This window comes from Protopterus annectens, chromosome 12.part0 (assembly GCF_019279795.1).
Source record: "Protopterus annectens isolate FY-2018-M chromosome 12.part0, PAN1.0, whole genome shotgun sequence".
Taxonomy (NCBI): Eukaryota; Metazoa; Chordata; order Ceratodontiformes; family Protopteridae; genus Protopterus; species Protopterus annectens.
In genome coordinates, this window is record NC_056746.1 from 977,048,882 (window position 1) to 977,069,069 (window position 20,188).

General features: G+C 38.0%; 1 protein-coding gene across 2 annotated transcripts in view; it reads left to right on the forward strand.

Moving 5' to 3' along the window:
* LOC122816916 (protein FAM13A-like) overlaps positions 1-20,188 on the forward strand; it is a 1,835,067-nt gene that overhangs the window by 1,739,379 nt on the left and 75,500 nt on the right. The gene's annotated exons all lie outside the window — the stretch shown is intronic.

Below are 20,188 nucleotides of genomic sequence, written 5' to 3' on the forward strand. Positions count from 1 at the left end.
CATCTACTGAAACTTATTGGCAGTAATGCCCAAGCTTGGAAAGATGCATTTTGACTTGTACATTCACCACCACAGTGGATGTTGCTCCTATTACTGGACACTGCCACACTGTCACTTATACTAGTTGCCACCCCACTGCAGCAGAGAAGTGTCCATCAGTGAAGCTTGCTTGTCATCAGCAGTTACCACTGCATCTGACAAATCCACCACTATCAGAGACCGAGTGTGTGGAATTGGAAAACTTAGTGTCTTAAATATGGACTAAGAATTGTTACTGACTCCTATTCAGAACTTTAATTCACCACTCTCAGGTCTCCCCAAGGCAACTTCGAGCACAGCTTTCTCCTGTGTCTGATAATGCTTCATTGATTTGTACAGTTAGAGGCAGTCTAGCCCTATGTCTGATGATGCTTTATTCATCTGTAAAGTTAAAGGCAGCCTACTCCTATGTCTGATAATGCTTTATTCATCTGTACAGCTAGAGACTCCTTACTTGTATGTGTGATAATGCTTTGTTCATCTGTAAAGTTAGAGACAGCCTACTCCTATGTCTGATAATGCTTTATTCATCTGTACAGTTAGACACTGCCTACTTCTATGTCTGATAATGCTTTTATTCATCTATACTGTTAGATGCAACCTACTCCAATGTCTGATAATGCTTTTATTCATCTGTACTGTTAGAGGCAACCTACTCCTATGTCTGATAATGCTTTATTAATTTGTTCAGCTAGAATGGCCTACTTGTACGTCTGGTAATGCTTTATTTATCTGTACAGTTAGAGGCGGCCTACTACTGTCTAATAATTCTTTATTCATCTGTACAGTTAGAGGGTCTCAATCATATACCAATACAGATCTCTGTGCTGGTTCCACATCCACAGCAGTCACAGCCAAAAGCAGTGCACTGGATGCATAGAAAAAAAAGTAATGGTGGGTCTACCGCTCTCTCGATTCATCTTCCTTCCCTTCCCCTAGGAGACATAGGGAAAAAGAAGGCAGAAAGTCCTCAGTTCTACAAATATTTCATAAATGGTAACGAAGATATAAAGATCTTCTTTTCCTCTCTATTTCTGGGAGGGATGTAATTCCTCCCTCTAGGTGCATACAATCTTCTTATGACCCTGAATCAAATGGCTATACAGATAACTCTTGTCTATCCCTAAAGCTGTTCTGCTTCATTTTTAATGTAAACAGCTGAAGACTGGCCAGTGAAAATAAACAGGATCTGGCCAAGAAGCACTTCCAGAGTGTGGAGGCCTCTGACCCATCTTCCTTAATTATTTTCATTGCTGAATATTTATTAGGGTAGCTCCACTGCGATTTGGCTTGATATGGATACCTTATTACCAGCACCCCCCACCTCTCAGAAAAAGTCTATTCGAATTTATGTTCTGCTCAATGATGCACCTCATTTTTAACCAACTAACTTTCAGGCTAAGTCCCCAACCTTTTAATATGATGTCTGGATCCTTATAAATGCTTTTCAAATATGATTTTTCTTGTGCTCATTTTTTCCATCAAGGCCCTTAAATACATGTATTAAACACATTTCAGAAAGCTCTCTTGAAGAATGACTCTCAAAATTTCAGGGCTTGCAGAACCCCCAAGACCCCTGAGATAGAAGCAGCACCCTGAGGAGATAAATACATATGATCTCCGTAATAGAGTACAGCAGACATATCAGGTTCTCAAGCCAACTGTTTCTCAAAATCCTTGTTATATTCAAAATGGTAGTTTAGCAATACTTCATATCCATCATAGTGGTATTCTCTTAAAACAAATATCTCTCATGAAAGAAACCAGTCAAGTTGTTTTACATAAGGTCTGAGGGCTCTGCTCCACATAACTTTCCATTATATATCATGGGAAACTTGGAAGGTTAATACTTACTACAGAGGATCATGCAGGGCAGATGAGTGTTAGAAATGGCAAAGGAGAGACACAATATGAAGGAAGGATTGAAAAAGTCCTATCCATACCCCTACTTGTTAAACTTGAGGTTCTCATATAGGAAAACAAGCACATGATTTTATGCCTGTGTTTTCTTTTTCCAACCTTCCAAAAACACAAACGTGATGTTTATGGGAATCTTAGAGGCTACATTTACTTGGCTGAAAATGTTCAGTGTTTATCTTTGCAGTCTCCAGTTTATCCAAGGAAGATGTGATATGCTCCTTTCTAAAAGGCAGAGACTGTTACAAAAATTTCAGGGTAACTAGCCAGTACTTCCAGTTTAAGCCATCCCATGTGGCCTTTTAGGCTCCAAGGTCTGTGCAATGTGTTTTGCAGACATTTTGATCTTTCCATACCAGCTATAGGTCCAAACTGTTATTTCTCCATAGAAAAATGATACCTGGTAAATATTCTTGACAAGGTTTCACAAAGACCTTTTGAAGACTTTAGAATCCCAGTAAATCTGGCAAAGTCTTCTCTTGCTTTATCACAGGATCTGGTGTTTACTGGAGTAAGGGTGAGCTCACTTCAAACCAGAACCTTTTGCTGTCCACTGGTTTGTCCTACAGTCTCACCTCAGCATTCTCATTGCTCATCATCAGTTCCTTTGACTAAGCAGGGTGAACCCCAATGGTTCTACGTTACATTGTTGTAATTGTCACTGTTATGTCCCTAGTATGACCACACATGATGCTCCTGCAGTAGCTGCTAAAGTCAAAATCATCCAAGACTTCCCAAGATATGATACTGAGAATTTAATTTCATGAGCCCTGCAAAAGGATGCTGAAGTGGTGACTGTCCTTCCACCACTTATGCTTAACCAAGTATTTGGCTACTTCTTTATCATGAGAGACAAATCCCAAGTGGGCTGGGGAGCACAGCTTCTCATCTACATTATAAAAAATGCCTTTCAAAAAACATATACATCAGTGTACCCAAGTTGACAGCAGTTAGGATGACATTTTTGACATGCAGTCTGTTCTCAAAATGTTGTGACAACATATTATGGCCATTTTCTGACATTTCAGTAAAAAAACAAGGGTGCAGAAAAGGTCTTTCCCCATCAGAGGCTTTGAAGATTAGGAAATGAGCCCAGAAAAGACAACTATGGATCAGCGCTATATACAAAGTCCCACCTGTAGACGGATATCTTCAGCATACATCCTATCCACTGTGTCATGACTTTGAGGTATTCCCATATGTTGGCATCTCCTTTCCACATTTAGAAGACCTACCACCACCCCCACCACCTTGGGACCTTTTTCTGTTTCTTATGATAAACTCCCATCATTTGCTCCCTAATCTCAGATAGTCAGCACCTTCCCAGGTGCACATTTCTAATGTTTTGATGAAAAGAGTTCCTCCACAATATTATTAGTATTGTACAAGGTTTATATTAAACACGTAAATTAAAAAGCAAATATAATTCTACTTGTACCACTAAGGTGCAGATGACACTGAACACCTATCCAGATAATATTCCATACAGCTTTCATTCCAAATAGACTCATACAACAAAGGAGGACAGACTCTTCCATCACAAACTGAAGTCCATTCTTTTCCATAAGTGGTTAACAGGGCTGCATCAGTCCCCAGAGTCCCATAGTTTCCTGATGACAATACTGACATTTTTTGAAGCAGCCAAGAAACCCTGTACTAACAGTACATATGCCAAAATGGTGCTGTTTATCTTTTTTGGAACAACATCTAACAGTTGTTCTTCATTTTCTGCCGCAGGTGATATTGTGAAACTTTCACAGAATTCAGATTTTGGCTGTGCTAATTTCAGGTGTATGTTTTTGCTGTTTCCCACTTTCCTTTTGATTTAGATGGCCTTCATTTAGATGTAGTGGAACCCATCAAGATCTTTTGATAGCACACATTTAACGTAACTTGTTAGTAAAGAAGTAACCCTTCCTCCATGAATGAAAAACACACCATGCCACCCCTGTCTTCAACCTCTGATTATTCTGGGAAACATATTTCTGCCACCAGTAATGCCTGAAAAAGAAATCTCACAATTGCAATTGTATCCTTAGCAAACACCTTTATACCCTTCATAAGAACAGGGAGCCCTGAAAAGAAGCACTACATGTGTTTTCAAGGTAGCATGAATTTTAAATTCAGATTGGACTGTTCATTCACCATCACAGTATCCTAGACTATAGATGAAAGGTCATAGGCTACGATACCACCTACATGTTTTAGGCAGCTCACATATTAAATTGAGAGGACTGGGAACACTGTAAAATCTCATAGATTTTCACTTCTTTGTGGCAAACAGGTAAGGCCATTGTCCAAACAATAGCTTACAAACTGGATCAAGAAGTGCTATTTTCATAAACTAAAGTATGGTGAGTCTTTTGTTTGAGTCCATCAAGGCTCTTTTTATGGGGCTGGGTCTATTTTAGCAGTCTTTCTAGGAACCTCATGGTGTTGGCATAGCTGTGACATGGTTAATCCATATATTTACAAAGCATTATAAGGCTGACATGATTTTTAGAAGAACATCCATGTGCGGGACTATATGATAAGGTATTCTGGTATAAGTTACATGACTTTAGTGTTTGTATGGATTTTCCTCCTCATGTATTACTATCTATAATGCATGGAGCTCTGTCTCTTGATATGCATTTGCTGTGAAAAAAATTGAATTACAAAAGAGCTGTGCCGTACTTCCCAAACACTAGATATTCAATTGCACCTGTTGCAGCAGATTCACTATTTCTTGACTACTTGCCATTTAGGAGATCCACTAGTGTGGTAGGTTTAGTTTCACTTCAGTCTTTGAAACTGTTAAGGGTACAGTATCATCTTGGATTAGTATCAGTTTTGACTGCTAAATCATTTATATGGAATGCAGATGGCAGAGAGAGTCCCAGGATGAAGATTTTTTCTGGACACACACACACAGATCCTGTCTCATAATAAGAATTTTGCGTAAATTTTCTACGTGCATGCATTATATTTATTTTTATTAATTTTGTCCTGTTGCTTGTTTGACCATTATCAAACATTTTAAGCCGTTTCATTTTCTATCACTTTCTAGCCAACAATTCATATCAAAATTTGTTTTGCTTCTGTGCTAATTTAACACAAATGAATGACTGGTGCCAAAGCCATGGCCTAATACTCAGTGTCAAAAATGCATTGTAATGCTTTGGGAAACTGTGAAGGCAAGTTAATTACTCCATCAACAAAACATCCCTAAGAGTCAACCCAGCAGTAAGTAATCTGTGAACATATGCAGACAGCAATCTGGCCTTTGACCAACATCTGGCTAAAATAATAAGAAAATCATTCTATGTCTCCCAACTTATAGGTTTGTGTATGACATCCAAGTCCAAGGAAGTTATAGTACCACTCTACTTGGCCCTTGTCAGACCAGTCATTGAATAAAATGCCCCCTTTGGCATGTATCTAACCAGACACTTGCAACAGTTAGAACAACCACAAAGGTTTCTTGCCTGGAAAATGCAGAGTGTGAATATCCTGTCCTACACTAATCACCTAAAGGCTCTGTTTCTGTACTCAGTCTCCTACAGGATGCTGAGAGGGTATGCTTGACTGGTCTACAAGGCTTTCTCAGACCCAGCCCTAATGGGTCTGTTGCACATGCACAAATCAACCAGCACTAGAAACACTAGATCCAGGGATCTGAACTTCACTTGTGACATAAACAAAACATGCTGGAGAAACAAATGTGTGTTCCAAAGGATCCCCACACTAAGGAATAGGCTCCCCATCCATGTCAAACAGAATTCAACCCTAACCCTATTCAAGCGAATTCTTAACAATTTCATGGGAAATCATAAATTTACCCCTGAACTGGCCCCTATGTCCCTAATTGCAGAGGATGTCTATAAGAATAGTATTATCCTAACTAACTCCCTCCTTACAAATTCTTAGCTACCTGTGTACCAACATGCCCCCCTCATATGACACTTGGGACCCAAATGGTTTGAGGTGTGCGACTAGTTTTTTAAGGGCCATAGTGGTCATTAGCCTAGTAACAACCTATAAAACTATGAACTTATGACTGAGTTGTTATCATGAAGGACATATCATTTTATTCCATAAAAAGAAATGCATGGCAGGTATTCTAAACCATGAACCCTGCAGGACCTCACTAGTATCCTCTACCTTCAGACTGTACCCCATTTGCTAAGATTCTGCTACTTTTCATACTTAGGTTAACTAATTTTAGCAGCTTTGTTGTGGGATTACAAGAAATGTTTTGCCAAACACTGTTCAAGTCCTGTGACGTGCCTTTTAGCTGCAAATCCACATCACACTGAGTCCCTTGTTTTATAACTGATCTTATTTTCACTACTGTTTCCTAGTTTAATTGTCTGACCGATCATCAAGCTTATTCTTTAAGTAGAACAACAAATCCACAAATCCTTCTTGCTCAGCCACTTTGGTAATTTAGTTAAAAAATATATCTTTATACATAATCTACCATGCCTTCCAACACAGGGGACATACTGTTTTAGATATGCAACAGTATGGCTTTAAGTCGGCATCTTGACTTTTGAGTCTTGTATCATTCTTTGCAGAGGTAAGAGCAGCACTTGATAAAGGACTGACAGCAAATTAACTTTACTAAGGCGCTCCACAAAAGAGAAAAAAATTTAAATTAAATGCATTAAATCTCAATGAGTAAATCACTCATTAAAATAAATCATAGCAAGTTAGAGTGTTGGAGTTGTCTCCATCTACTAATGGTATTCCACTGAACTCTCTACTGGGACTACTAATTTTCAAGCTATTCTTCTTAAATGCAATGCTGGGAAATGGACTCTGGATAACCAAATACTTTGATTGTAAATTGGGTAACATAAACAGTCTGCAAAAAATATATATATAAGTAAATATATAGAAGTAAAAAAACAAAATTCCACACCTGTACAAAAATCAAGTAAATGTCACCAAACAATACTCTCAGCAGCTCACAGCAGATAATCCACTAGACAAATTAAATATATCCAGTGGACAGGATCCAATAAAACATTTTAATAGTAGATGGGTAAACGCTTTTACAAATGGAGCATTTGCTTCATCAGACCTTCACAAAACTTAAACAGCACTCTTATTAAATACACAAATGATTTCAAACTAACCAATCACATGCTAAAAACTCACTGCTTACATAATTCTTAAGGTTAACCAGTTAATTACCAGATATATTCAATGTTATAAAAAACAACAGACAATATGTAGTAATGCAAATATTTAAAATAAAAATCAAAAAGTCATAAACACACATATTAGTCTCTAAAGCTGTCAATGTTATTAAAAAATACACACAATATATATATATATATATATCAATTTCACTAAAAACTTGATCATTTCTTAAGTTTAGATGTAATTGTAATGTGGTCATTAAGACCCTTTCCCAGATGTGCTCCAAGTCTGATGTTCCATTTAAGCTCTTTTTCCTCAGTAATATTGATATATTTCCTAATCTTACGCCACCATTAATTGTTTCTAGCACATTAAACTTGAATCAATGATCTGATCCCATCTCCAGTATGTGTTTTGCTATAGCACTACAGGTGTGTCCCTTTCTTACACAATATATATGATCCCTAAGGCGCCTGTTTGTCTTTCCTATCTAGAAAGATTGACATACTAGACATCGGACATCCTTCCTATATCGGTCAGTGTGGAAGTACCAACTATTGTCAATACTTATTTTAATATCTAGAAACTCTATCACACTCTTAGAGTGGTTCCCAACAAACTTCAGAAATTCATTGCTATTGTTCAAGAACTCAATAAACTCTTGTAGCTGTAAAACATCCCCACTCCAAAGCATTGATAGAACTTCAAATGAAGCATAGCCTGTGGGTTTGATAACATCACTTCAGTCTCCCATTCAGCCATAACCTGTGCCAATAGCTGCACCAGAGGTCTGCATATAATATCGTTCATCAAAAACAAAAATGTTACTTTCCAAGATTAACTCTAGTAGGTAACATATCAAATCAGTATGCTTTTCAGAATAGGCTTGTAGAAGTGACAAAAACTCAACCATTGTAATCCCTTCCAAATTGGGTATTACACTAAAAAGAGATGTCACATCAAACGTTGCCATCCATAATTCATCATTCACATTAATAGGTCTAACATTAGTATATGCATGCAGCTCCTGTAGAAACTGCTTACTGTTACATAATATGTATTCATGCTTTTGTAGTATTGGCTTCAACTGCTTATCCATATAAATTGACAATGGCTTCGTGAGCCAACCTCCAACAGCTACGATTGGTCTAAATGGTGGTATATAGGGATTTTTATAAATTTTCGGTAGGCCTTGAAAGGTAGGAGCCAATGGTTGGTCTACCAAAAATATCTAAACAGTTCCCTGGTTATAATAGAACTATTCACACATTCAATCAGGCCATTTAATACTCTTTCTTTAGTACTTTAAATAGCATTAATGTCTATACCAATATATAATCTGTGCTTATGTGTGTGCATCTATACACACACACAAACATATATATATATATATATATATATATATATATATATTGTAGATGACCTCACCTTTAATGTCACTATATATAGCTTCATGAGACTTGGCAAAAAGGATATAAATTATGATTACAAAATAAATTGTCAAATCATAAAATGCTACACCACAATTTAAGATCTATGTAGACAACAGTTTAAACTTTTACTAAGGTGTATCTGCCAAATTCAGAAAATCACAATTTGAAGGATATCTAATTCTAAAGGGCATATTTACTTACTCAAGGGAGATCCTTGAACCATGTTATACCTTACTAATATAACAAATTGTTGAATACAAAGCTGGATTCTATGTGCTTTGAACCAGACTCCTCAAATAAATTTAAAAAGTACATTGATTCCTTACTAGAAGAACAATAGCACTTGAAACTTGAGCAATTCTGAAAGGTATTGGGAACATTCATTATCTTTTTTCATACACACAACCCCTTAGGGGTGACCTCTTTGTGTTCTACTCCTTGAATAGTCTGCCTGAAATATACACTTGAGGAACTAACGCCTGACCAGGGACCTATTACTTAAAATGATTATGATCAGGTCTTCAATCATAATCAACTTATGGGTTGGAAAAATAGATGTCAAGAAATTCATCTTAAGACAGAGTAAATCAAAGATTAAGAAGTGAATCTCTACATCCATGTCAAGAACACACAAGAGCCATGATTGGGGATACACAGTCATGATTCTTTGTAGTGCATGGAGCTTTGTCTGCTCCATGTACTACCAGATGAAGAAAAAATGTGCAGGAGCATGAAATGTTCTATAGCTTTGAAAACCATGAAATATTTAGCACTGTTACACAGGCAATAGCCAGAAGTAAAGTGTCCCTCTGAGGAGCAAATGGCTTTAAAAGGTGTAACAGCTTTTAAAGTTATTTCAGCATTTGCCACTATTCTGTGGTGGCCGACACTTGCCTCTGTTATGCTCTAACACAAGACTAGAGCACAACAGACCTTACAGATGATTAACAAAGTTTAAGCAGCTTTAGGATTTTGGGCATTTGTACCACCATTATTTTGATGTTGAACAAAATTCTTAATCGAAGTTGAGAGGTATTGTCTTTCTCTGTTAATGGTAAGGCTACGAACATATAAACTCCGCTTTAATTCTTATTATAAGGCCAACTGTAAAATCTCTTGTGATGTTGACCACAAAAGATTTTTTGGGTGAAAGTAAGCAATTGAGTGCAAAGCCCAGTAAATGATCTTGATCTAAGCACTGATGAGAAGAATTAGAACAAACGTAACTTTTACTGTGGCAAAGATAGTTTGTAGTTTTACATGCAGTATGTTCTTGTAACATAGTAAATCTAATAATTTATGTAGATAGTGAATCATCAGCATTGAAAATTATAAATATTTTGTGCGTACTAGGCTGGACCTTTATACTGGCTGCAAGAACATTTGAAGGTTACTGATTCTATCCCCAAACCCCAGGTATCTGGCTTCATGCTGTACCTCAGCTGTTACACTCCTGAGGTGCTTTTTCATTAGATGAGACATTAAACAAACCAAGATTGTATCTGTCTGGAAAAGCTCCAGTGGCACTTCTTAATGAAGAATGTATGTTTTGTATGCGATATCAGCCTGCTACAGTCTGACTTCATTACTAATAATTATAAAAGTGCCCATAATAATACTTGGATGCCATTGCTTCCACATATTTTTGCCAGTCTTTACAACATTTTATTATTTATATTTTCCTTAAGAAGACCCTTAGTATTTCCTTGTTTACTTTCTTATTTCATTTTTCAGCTTAATACAAAAACAAACATTATCTGTTCTATTAAATGTATCACAATTTCATAAACAATTATACATACTGCTGAAAAACTTTTTCTTAACATTGAAGTCAGATTGAACAAAAAATATTACTATCTGCTGTGGAACTAGCTGATAACTCTGATACATGTATAAGTGTAAATGATTAAATATTTGCATTTCTCCTCTACAGTCCTTATATAGACAGCATTTCTTGAAAAAGATGTGTATGTTTGAAATTTTTCTTGTCTGAAAGCACAAATCTGTTCTTTATACTCTGCTGTTGTGTATTGAATTTGCCCTTGGTTTATAATCAGTGTGTGCAGGATTTATTTAAATAATTGTTCTGAAGCGTAAATTAATATTACCAAAAATATATAGTATTTCGAAATGTACAGTTGTGTAAAATCTTACTGTAACAGTAGGTCCTTCTCTTCACTCTTACAGTATTCTTTACCTAAGGAATCTCCTGCCAAGTATAGCCCAACATTAAGGCCAGTATACCAAAGCCTTTAGTTCTTATAGGTGTTGTATGTTACATGCATGCTCCCACGCAAGGTGTAGGACATAAAGGTGATGTAGGGACTCTCACACTGTTGTTGTGTCTTTCGGCTTTTCCCGGTTAGGGGTCGCCACAGCGGAACTCCGGCCCACTAATGATTGGCAGTAGATTTTTATGTGCCGAGTTGCCAGCTCTGACGCACAACCTTCAGCAAAGGTACACCCATTCACGCATGTCTCCACACAGAAGACGCTCTAGCTGAGAATAGAACAGGACGTCTTACTGTAAGGCGACAATGCTACCGCAGCACTACCACCGCAGTCTAAGAACTGAAAATGTTCCACGATGAACAAAATGCCCTTAGGGACAAGGAGAAAATGTGCATCCAGAAGAAGAAAAGGAAGAACAAGATGAAGAGCCCCCTACACCTGGAGGGCAAGAAAAGCTCATAGTAAAAACTAGAACAGAGAGAGTAGGAGGGAGGGAGCTAATGTTGCAACAGTGAAGAGAATGACATCTACTGTTTTGGAAAGATTTTATACAATTGTACTATGTCCTTCCATATCACTGTTGCAGTATTCTTTACCTAAGGGAGAATACAAGGGCAGAGGAGGAAGGCATGAAAGAGTCCTCTACAAACCCATGTAGGATAGCCCTGGCAAAGCCTGCCATGACCTTAGAAATAATGTCCAACTTGCAAAGCTTAGTGAAAGTATGAACAGAGGACCAAGTAGTAGCCTCAAGGATGGAAATGGTATCTAGACCCTCCAGAGGAGACAACTGCCCTAGCAGAATCTGACATTACTGATGAGGAAGGATGTTTTCCATGAAGAGTAAAAAAAGAAATGGCCTTAGGAATCCAAGAGGAGATGTTTTGGTTAGAAACAACCAACCCCAAAGTCCTGGGATGAAAGGAAAAAAAAAACTGCTCCGATTAGCAAATAACTTTAGTTTTATCCAAATAATATCTGAGCTGTCTATGCAAATCCAAGGTGTGATGAACATTCTAACTGGCAGACTGTGGAGAAGGAGAAAAGAAAGGAAGATGAATAGACTGGTTAAGGGATGACTCCTTGACCACCTTGAGCATAAAAGAAGGGTTAGTCCAATGAGACACCCCTGTGCCTGTGGAAAACTATGAAAGGAGAAATAGCCATGACAGCCTGAGTTCATACACCCTCTTGGCTGAAGTGAGAGCCAAAAGAAGAAAAGTCTTCCAAGTACAATGTAAGGAAGCTGAAGAAGCAGACTCAAAAGAAACCTGAGTCAATTTTGCAAGTACAAAACAGAGGTCCCAGGAAGGCAGAATGGGCTTACTGGGAGGCCTGATATGAAGGACGCCTTTAAGAAATTGCTTGACCCCCAAATCTAGAGGCCAGAAGAGGAGTCAAGGGCAGACAAGCAGAAATTGCTGACAAGTGAACATTAACTGAAGAATACACCAACTCAGCATGCAGCAGATCACACAAGAGAGAGGGAACCAGAGGACCTCCATTTTTTTTTAATTTCTCCAAGTCTTTTGGGTTTCTAATATGATGGGAATGGACCCCATTCTCAAGTCAAAGTTTGATTAAAGTTCATGAAAAGAGTATTGTTTCAATCTTTGATGTCAGCCAGAAGTGCACTTCGCAGCACCCACAATGTGCCCAGTAATGACTCCTTCAATTTGTACAGAGTTACATATATCGGTAACGTATATAAATTCGATTGTAGATTCTTTTTAATAAGACCTGTTGCTCCTACTACTATTGGTGTTGTCTGGATATCTTTCTTCCACATTGTTCTCATTTCTGCCTGCAAATCCTGATATTTTATGACTTTGTGTCTCTCTGTATGCAAGACACTGTAGTCACTGGATGTAGCGATTTCAATGATCAATACTGCTTTTGTCTTCTATTCATGGACCACTATAACAAGTTTTCTTGCATCTATCTTTTGAACTGTTGGTAATGGGTGATCCCATGTGATGTAGACTTTATTTTCTATGATGCTTTGTGGCTCATGTTTCCAGTGTTTTCTAGCTACGTCAGCATTATAATGTCTGCACAATCCCCAGTGCAACAGTTTTGCCACATTATTATGCCTTTCAGTATACAGTCCTCCTGCCATTACTATATCACAACCAGCAACAAGATGTGCGACTGTTTCCAATTCTGTTTTACAAAACCTACATTTGTCTGTTTCTCCCACATTTTCAATGGAGTTTGTAAACCAACATGTACGTAGCCCACCAATATTAACCTTTCATACATGCAGAAACATCCCCCTCCAAGGAAGAGGCAGGGCATCTACTTTCCAAGCCAGAGGACTTGGAACTCTGGAACAGAATTAAGGCAGTTGTCTGTCCAGAGGGAGTTAAAAAGATCTACCTGAGGAATACTCCACATATGGATAATGTCCAGGAACACATCTCTGTGAAGCATCTATTTGTGAGCTTGTGTTCGGACCTGCTCAAGGAGTCTGCCACTAGATTGCACTCCAAGGGAATGTAAACTGCCTGAAGAATCAGTTGATACTGGATAGCTAGATCCCAGACCTGAAGAGCAAGCCTGCAAAGAAAATAGGTCCTTGTTGCCCTCCTGCGTGTTGATATTCCACATCACTGGTATTGTCTGTGAAAACTTTGAGGGGCCCAGGATGAAATAGGGACTGAAAAGCCTGAATAGCCAAAAGTAGAGCCCTCAGCTTCTTTTTATTGATGCAGTATGACCTCTCATGAGGAGGTCAGAGAGCCTGAATCTTGAGGCCACAGGAGACACACCACCCTTGTCTGAGGTGTTTGTACAAAGTTCCTGAGTTGGAAGAGGAGCATGAAATGGAATTCCTGGGTTAAGTGAAAAGTTGATGGATCCACCACTGAAGCTCCAGCTTGAGACGGGAAAGGAAAAGGTACCAAGAAATCCAAGGGATGGTAATGTTAAAGCCACACTTACTTGAGGTACCACTGAAGCTTCCTCATATGGAGCCTAGTGACAGGAAGCATGGGAATTGTGGAAACCATGAACCTGGTAACCCCAAGAAATTCCCTGGCCATGACGCATGCCAGAGAAAGAAGAGATTGGAAAAAGGCAATTAGAGATGGACCCTTGGCTGAAGGCATAGATGCCACCATGGGAACAGTTTGAAGTCTGCAGCTGAATAAAATATCCTGGCAAGGTGTCAGAACTGATTTCTGGAAGTTTATGGTAAACCCCAGACTCTGTAACAGTGAAGTAGTAAACTTGAGATCCTAAAGCAGATTGTTGGGGGAAGGAACTTAAATAAGTGAGATTATCTAGATGGGGAAAGATCTGACTTTCTCGAACCCTGCAAAAAGCAATGACAGGAGCAAGTCATTTGGTAAATACCTTTGGGGCAGAAGAGAGGCCAAAGGGCAAAGCAGAGAACTGAAAATACAAGGAAGAAACAGAAATATAAACATTTCCTGAGGAGGGGATGGGTGAGGATGTGAAGGTTTGCATCCTTGAGATTCGAGAAATAACAGAAAGGCCTGGGGTAGAAGTAGAGGAAACAGTGTCTGCAGATATAACATCTGAAATGAAGAAATCTTGAGAAAGGTGTTCAGCTGAGAAGGATCCTGAATTGGTCTCCATGTGCCCTCCTTTTGTGGGGAAAAAACATTCTGGAATAAAATCTCTTCCCTACCTTGGAAGAAGGCACAACATGAATGGTGCCCTGAGCCAACAGAGAGAGAGAGAGTGAAGAACATCTGGGAAATGAGAGAGCTGTTTCCAAGGAGGTTGAGGAATGACTGGAAAGTGAGGAAGGGGCTTCCAAACCATGAAATATCCCTGACAGATAATGGATAGAGCCTAAGAGTCTGAAGTGATTCAAAGCCAATTTGGAAGGGACAGGAAAAGATGGAAGGACAAGGGAACCTGGTCGAGGAAAGGAGGAAGCAAACTGTTAAACAGAGCCTGTCTTGTCCTGGAAAGCATGCTTCTGGTAGAAGGAGTCTAAGAAGAGTTAGCAGGAGGCACATGCCTAGCACCCTTCTTGCCCTTAGGAGGAGGGCAAGATTGCCTATGAACAAATGCAGATTTGGAGGGATAATTCCTCAGAAATTTAGGAATAGGAGAAACAAAAATATGGTTCCACTAGTGAAGGCTTTGCCCTTGTCCTGGAGAGATTTGAAAACCTCAGCAGCATTAGATCCAAAAAAGGATTTTGTTATCTAAAGAAGCATCCAAAAGTTTATCCCTAATGTCACCAGGCAAAGCCTAAAGATGAAGCCAAAAATAATGCTTCATAACTGAACCAAAGGCATCAGCTGCATTTGACTGTCAGGCAACTTGAGAAGAAGATCCCAACAAGAAAAGGGCCAAAGCCTTTCCATCAGGCCGAGGAAGGTCAGAAACTATGTTTGAAACCTGAGAAATTGGAGCCAAAATATATCTGGTCATATGAGTCTGGTAGTTGATAGCCCTAAAGGATAAAGTGGCAGCAGTGTAAGCTTTCTTGCCTAGCCTTTCCATAGTCCTAATATCCTTATTAGAAGGCAACAGCTTAGTGGAGGGCAACAACCTGGATGGCTTGTCAGAGGAGAATGACACTATAGAAGGGTCAGCAGAAGGATATTTATAAAAAAAAAATTTGCACTCCATATGCACTTTGTAGAACCTATCTGGCTTCTTAGAAGCAGGAAACTGAGAGTCAGGGGCTACAGACAGTGCCACAAAGGTATCTAGAAGGGCAGCCAGAACAGGAGGAACAGCATTTGGTTTGGAAGACTTCATTTGCAGGAGCTCATAATATCTCTTTTGAATATCAAAGACTTGAGAACAATCCCACTTAAAATATTCCATTATATGGGCAATGGTATCGCCAAAGGAGAGCTCTTCCAAAAGGGAATCTGTTGTCCTCCTCCTCTGAACTCTAGTCCAAGGGGGAAGGGATTTGGGAAGAGTAAGCCAAGGATTCTTTCCCCGAGTCCAGATCCTCATCCAAGGAATCCAGTTCCCTAGGTCTCTTGAGTGGAGTGGAAGACCAGGGAGAAGCAGAGAAAGAAATCTCTTTGAAAGGGCTTCAAGGCCATCAATGTATTAAATGAACCTTGAGTGTGAAATCCTGCCATTCACATTAGAGATCCTTAACAACATGGGAACATTTTCTTTTTATTGTTTTTCTACAGGACATCTGCTCAAAACACCCTTGAAGGGTCAGACCCCTGGCTTGACACAATGATTGTTGTAGAAATCTCCTCTAATAAGATCTGAGGAATCCCCCTCAGTCCTTCACATATAATCAGTTAAGGTTCCCCCTCAACTTCAGTTCCAGATGTTTGAAAAGCCTCTGAAGACATGCGATAAGCTGGCTCCATGCCTGCCTCCGGGGTTGAGTCAGAGGAATTCTAAGAAAGCACCAGACAGTCCTCTGGGCTTTCACTAGCTTTGAGAGATATCTGGGGGGAGTCTGGACAGCAGACAGATCAGACCTAACTTTTTTAGCCTTCTTGGCAGATGGTTGTCCCTAGGGATGGGAGAATTCTGCCATCGCACCCTAAGCCAACAACTTAAGATGCTGGTTCTCCATGTATATGGACAAGAAGAAGAGATAACTACATAGGGTCTTAGGCAAAACTGCTTGGCAAACAGAGCACTGGATATGATTGTGGGAAGCACCCAAGAAAAAGAGACATTGTTCATGATGGTCTTTATGGGCATTCCTCCTCCCACACTGACATTTTCCCTTTCTGGATGACATGAACACAAGAAAAAGAGGAAAGAATCAAGAAAAACCCCAATGGGCCACTTATCTGAAAACATGGCTTGATAAGCACAGCAGAAGGGCATTCAGACCAATATTCCTTAGGTAAAGAATACTGCAATAGTGATATGGAAGGACATCAGTAAATTTCCTAAGCCAAACCATCATCTTTTCCACCAGGACAATGTGAAAAATAGTACAACAAACTATACACAAAGAATGTACCACATTTTCTAAGGCAAAATGTGAAGAACAAATGGCCAGTGTGTTATCTTACCATATTTTGTAATTAAATACAGTATTTTTTTTATTTTATGAGATTCAACATTGATTAAAGATGTGCAGAAAATTCATAAAACTGCAAATTCTTGCAGAAGACATGCAAAATTAACCTACAAAAATATTGGTTTCAAAATTGTATATTTAAGTACAGTGTATATTTTTTATTTTTCTTAAGCTTTTTTCAATCGCTGTTGCATAATTTATTTTATCATTTTGTTGTCTTCCAAATGATAAATATAATCAGCCCTTTCATACTTGTGTGGGTTAAAGAAGATCATTAGTCCATCTAGTTTCCCCAGTTGAGCAGCCAGTTCACAGCAGCAGCTCCCCCATTACTCTGCCTCACATTTTGACAGTTTTATCCCTCACCACCCAGACTGGAATTCATTCCATTTGCCTGCACATCTTTGTCCCTATCCTTTTTTTTTCCATCACATTTACGCGACTAGCTTTCAAACACATATCTTACCCTTCCGCTTGTTCTCTAATCAGTACTTCTCAATTTGAAACTGTCATATTCTGCCCCTTGAATCTCCTCAGCATACTTGTTGATTTCTGCTGGATACTTTTAAACATTTTCACCTCAGCTTATATCCTCTTTAGTACAGGACATAGTACTTCAGACGAGTTCTTAAAAGTGCCTGATAAGATCACACATTACATCTGTTTCTTGATTCCATTTTTGTAGCATATTGGCTTTAGCTGATCCTTTCTCACATCACTGCTTGTTACTCAGTCTTGGCATAATCTACATCCAAAGCCTTTTTTCCTTTCTTTGTCTTGAGGCCCAACTTTACTTACCTAGTACACAAATTTCAGGGTTGTCTTTGTACAGTTGTGGCATCTGGCAGGTATCCAGGTTGAATTTGATATTACACTTCTCTGACAATTTTGTTATCCTGTCTAGATATGTTAATATTCTCTACTTTGTCCAATACTATCATCTTCATCCAACTGTGTATAATCCACAAAGTGGTCCATCCTGTTTTCCATACATTTTGTTATGTTAACTACATAAAGTCTGATTAAGTCTAGTCACAGAATTGCTTCTAAGATAATTAAAGGTTGACTTTGAATAAGAAATAGTTTTAAGTGTAAAACCAAGAACTACCAATCACAATAGTGGTAACCAATATATTTTTCCACCAAGATTTATAATCTCTAAAATGTGTTAACACCAGTTATAGTTGCATCACTAATTATATTGTTTGTTAACAGCAATGAAGCATAGATCATCAGTACAACTTACACAAGTCAGAACTTGTATACCCATTTTTACTAAAAACATTACTGTTTAACAGAGTTTATATTTAAAACACAATGACAGCCAAATATAGCAGCATATTTTATGTCTGTTTGTTTTCAATCTGAAACAAATTGGTGGAGGGATTCAGGGAGTTTACATGAACCTGTTTCACCTGGGATGCTAGGTGACAGTATCAGGTCCCTGTGTTTACTTTGGCCTTTCATATATTGCATCTTCCCCTCAAGGGATCTTTTCATTCAGTGAACTTTGAGTGATTTACCATTGAGATTCAATGCATTTAATTTGTATTTTCTTTTCCTTTTGTGGAATGTTTTAGTAAACTTAATCTCCTGCTATTCAGTCATTTCTCAAGTGCTGCTGTGATCTCTGTAAAGAATGACACAAAACACAGAAGATAAGATCCATTTAAAAAAAAAACATACTGCTCGATAGGGTAATTATATACAGACAAAACAAGGTTCAAGTCTTGCTTTGGCAAAAATTATTTAATGATAATAGTTCTCTTGAATAAAATTGTTTTCACTTAAATGAAGGAAAACATTGTGTTCTTATTTGTACACTTGTGCAACAAAGTTATTATGCCCAAGATATATGTAACTAATGTAATGGCAACACTGTAACTATACAAATATGAATTGAATGTTAATTGTGTATCCTACATATCATCAACTAATACACTAAGAACTAACAAAGCCATAAATCCTGGACAGTCGAGTATTTACAAGTGAAAAAAATTCCGTCAGTAAGCCCAATTTAACATAAATGTTTTAACAAATTCCATATGACAACATCCAGACTACTTTTGATTAATCAGAATTTTACAGTTCACATTTAATAATGTGATTAATACTCTAAGTGAACTACAGAGATACTCATTTTATACAAAAATATAATTTCCTTAGCAATAAATGTGAAAGCTTAAGTAAATGTAATTAAATACTTCATTAATGTAATCTAACAATGCAGACAGACTAATTTAGGAAAAAGCCATCTGGGCAAGGTATGCCTGCTTGGGGACATTAAGATATTAAATTAATTTGCAGAAATATGGACTTGAAATATTTTACATTGAAATCTTTGAGATATACTAACTATTCAAAGATCAAAAGTATACTTCATCTGAAACTTACAGAAATTTTAGTTTATTAAATTTTGCTAAAAATTAAAACAATAATTTCTATATCTAGAGAATCGCTTAAAATGTTTGTTTGTCCTGTTACACCTACAATGACAGTAAATACGTCATATAAAAATTCACAAAGAAAAGTTTCATTGTACCTTATCCTGATCCCCATATTCTCACACACACACACCATGTCAAAACAGCTTTGTGACTTTTTAAATTTGAGCATATAATAGCCAAAAGTCAGCTTCATTCACAGAATGTCTCTATACCCAGTAATTAAAAACATTTTTTGAGTATGCACACATCAGGTCTCTGATTGTGATGAAGTACAAATAAAAAAAAATGTCACAATAACGTATGTCACATAATAATCAGGTATTTTTTCTTCCTCTCACTGATTATGTAACCAGCTTGTGGATAAATGATGTATCATTCTTTTTTTCATTCTGAAATGTTTAGATCTGATGGTGTCTTTTTTCCACTATTCAACCTTTGGGTTATCAGATCCAACCAGATCTGACTTCAGCACCCTTAGAAGCTGTGGCTCTAAGACTCTGATTCCTCCCCATCCACAACCCTTCTCTCCTGCAAAATACCTCAGATTTCATTTACCGCCTGATCTAGAAGGATGAGTTTTGTAGGGCTCTGAAACATAGTTTTACATGTAAATGGTTTACTTCTTCCCTCTGTGCCATTTTCTGGCAGTTTCTTTCATCTTTCACTTCCTCTCTTAATACTAATCTAATATAAATCTTAAATAAATAATTCTACTTTCTGTATTTAGTTATACTGCCATAGTGCTTTTAGTGATTTTTAAATTTTGACAGGATCATTCTGTGCTTGGTCTATACCGGGTTCCTATTGCATGATTGCAGATGCATTTTGTCGAATGTGTCTTGATCGAACCTAAAAGAATGAAACGGCAAAACAGCGAAGCGACTTTTCAGCGAATTCTTTCCCTGGGAAAGAATTTGCTTGGCCTCTTTTGTTACTTTGCCGTTTTTGACACTGTAGTGCAATCTTGGAGTTGGTATATTTAAGTAGGG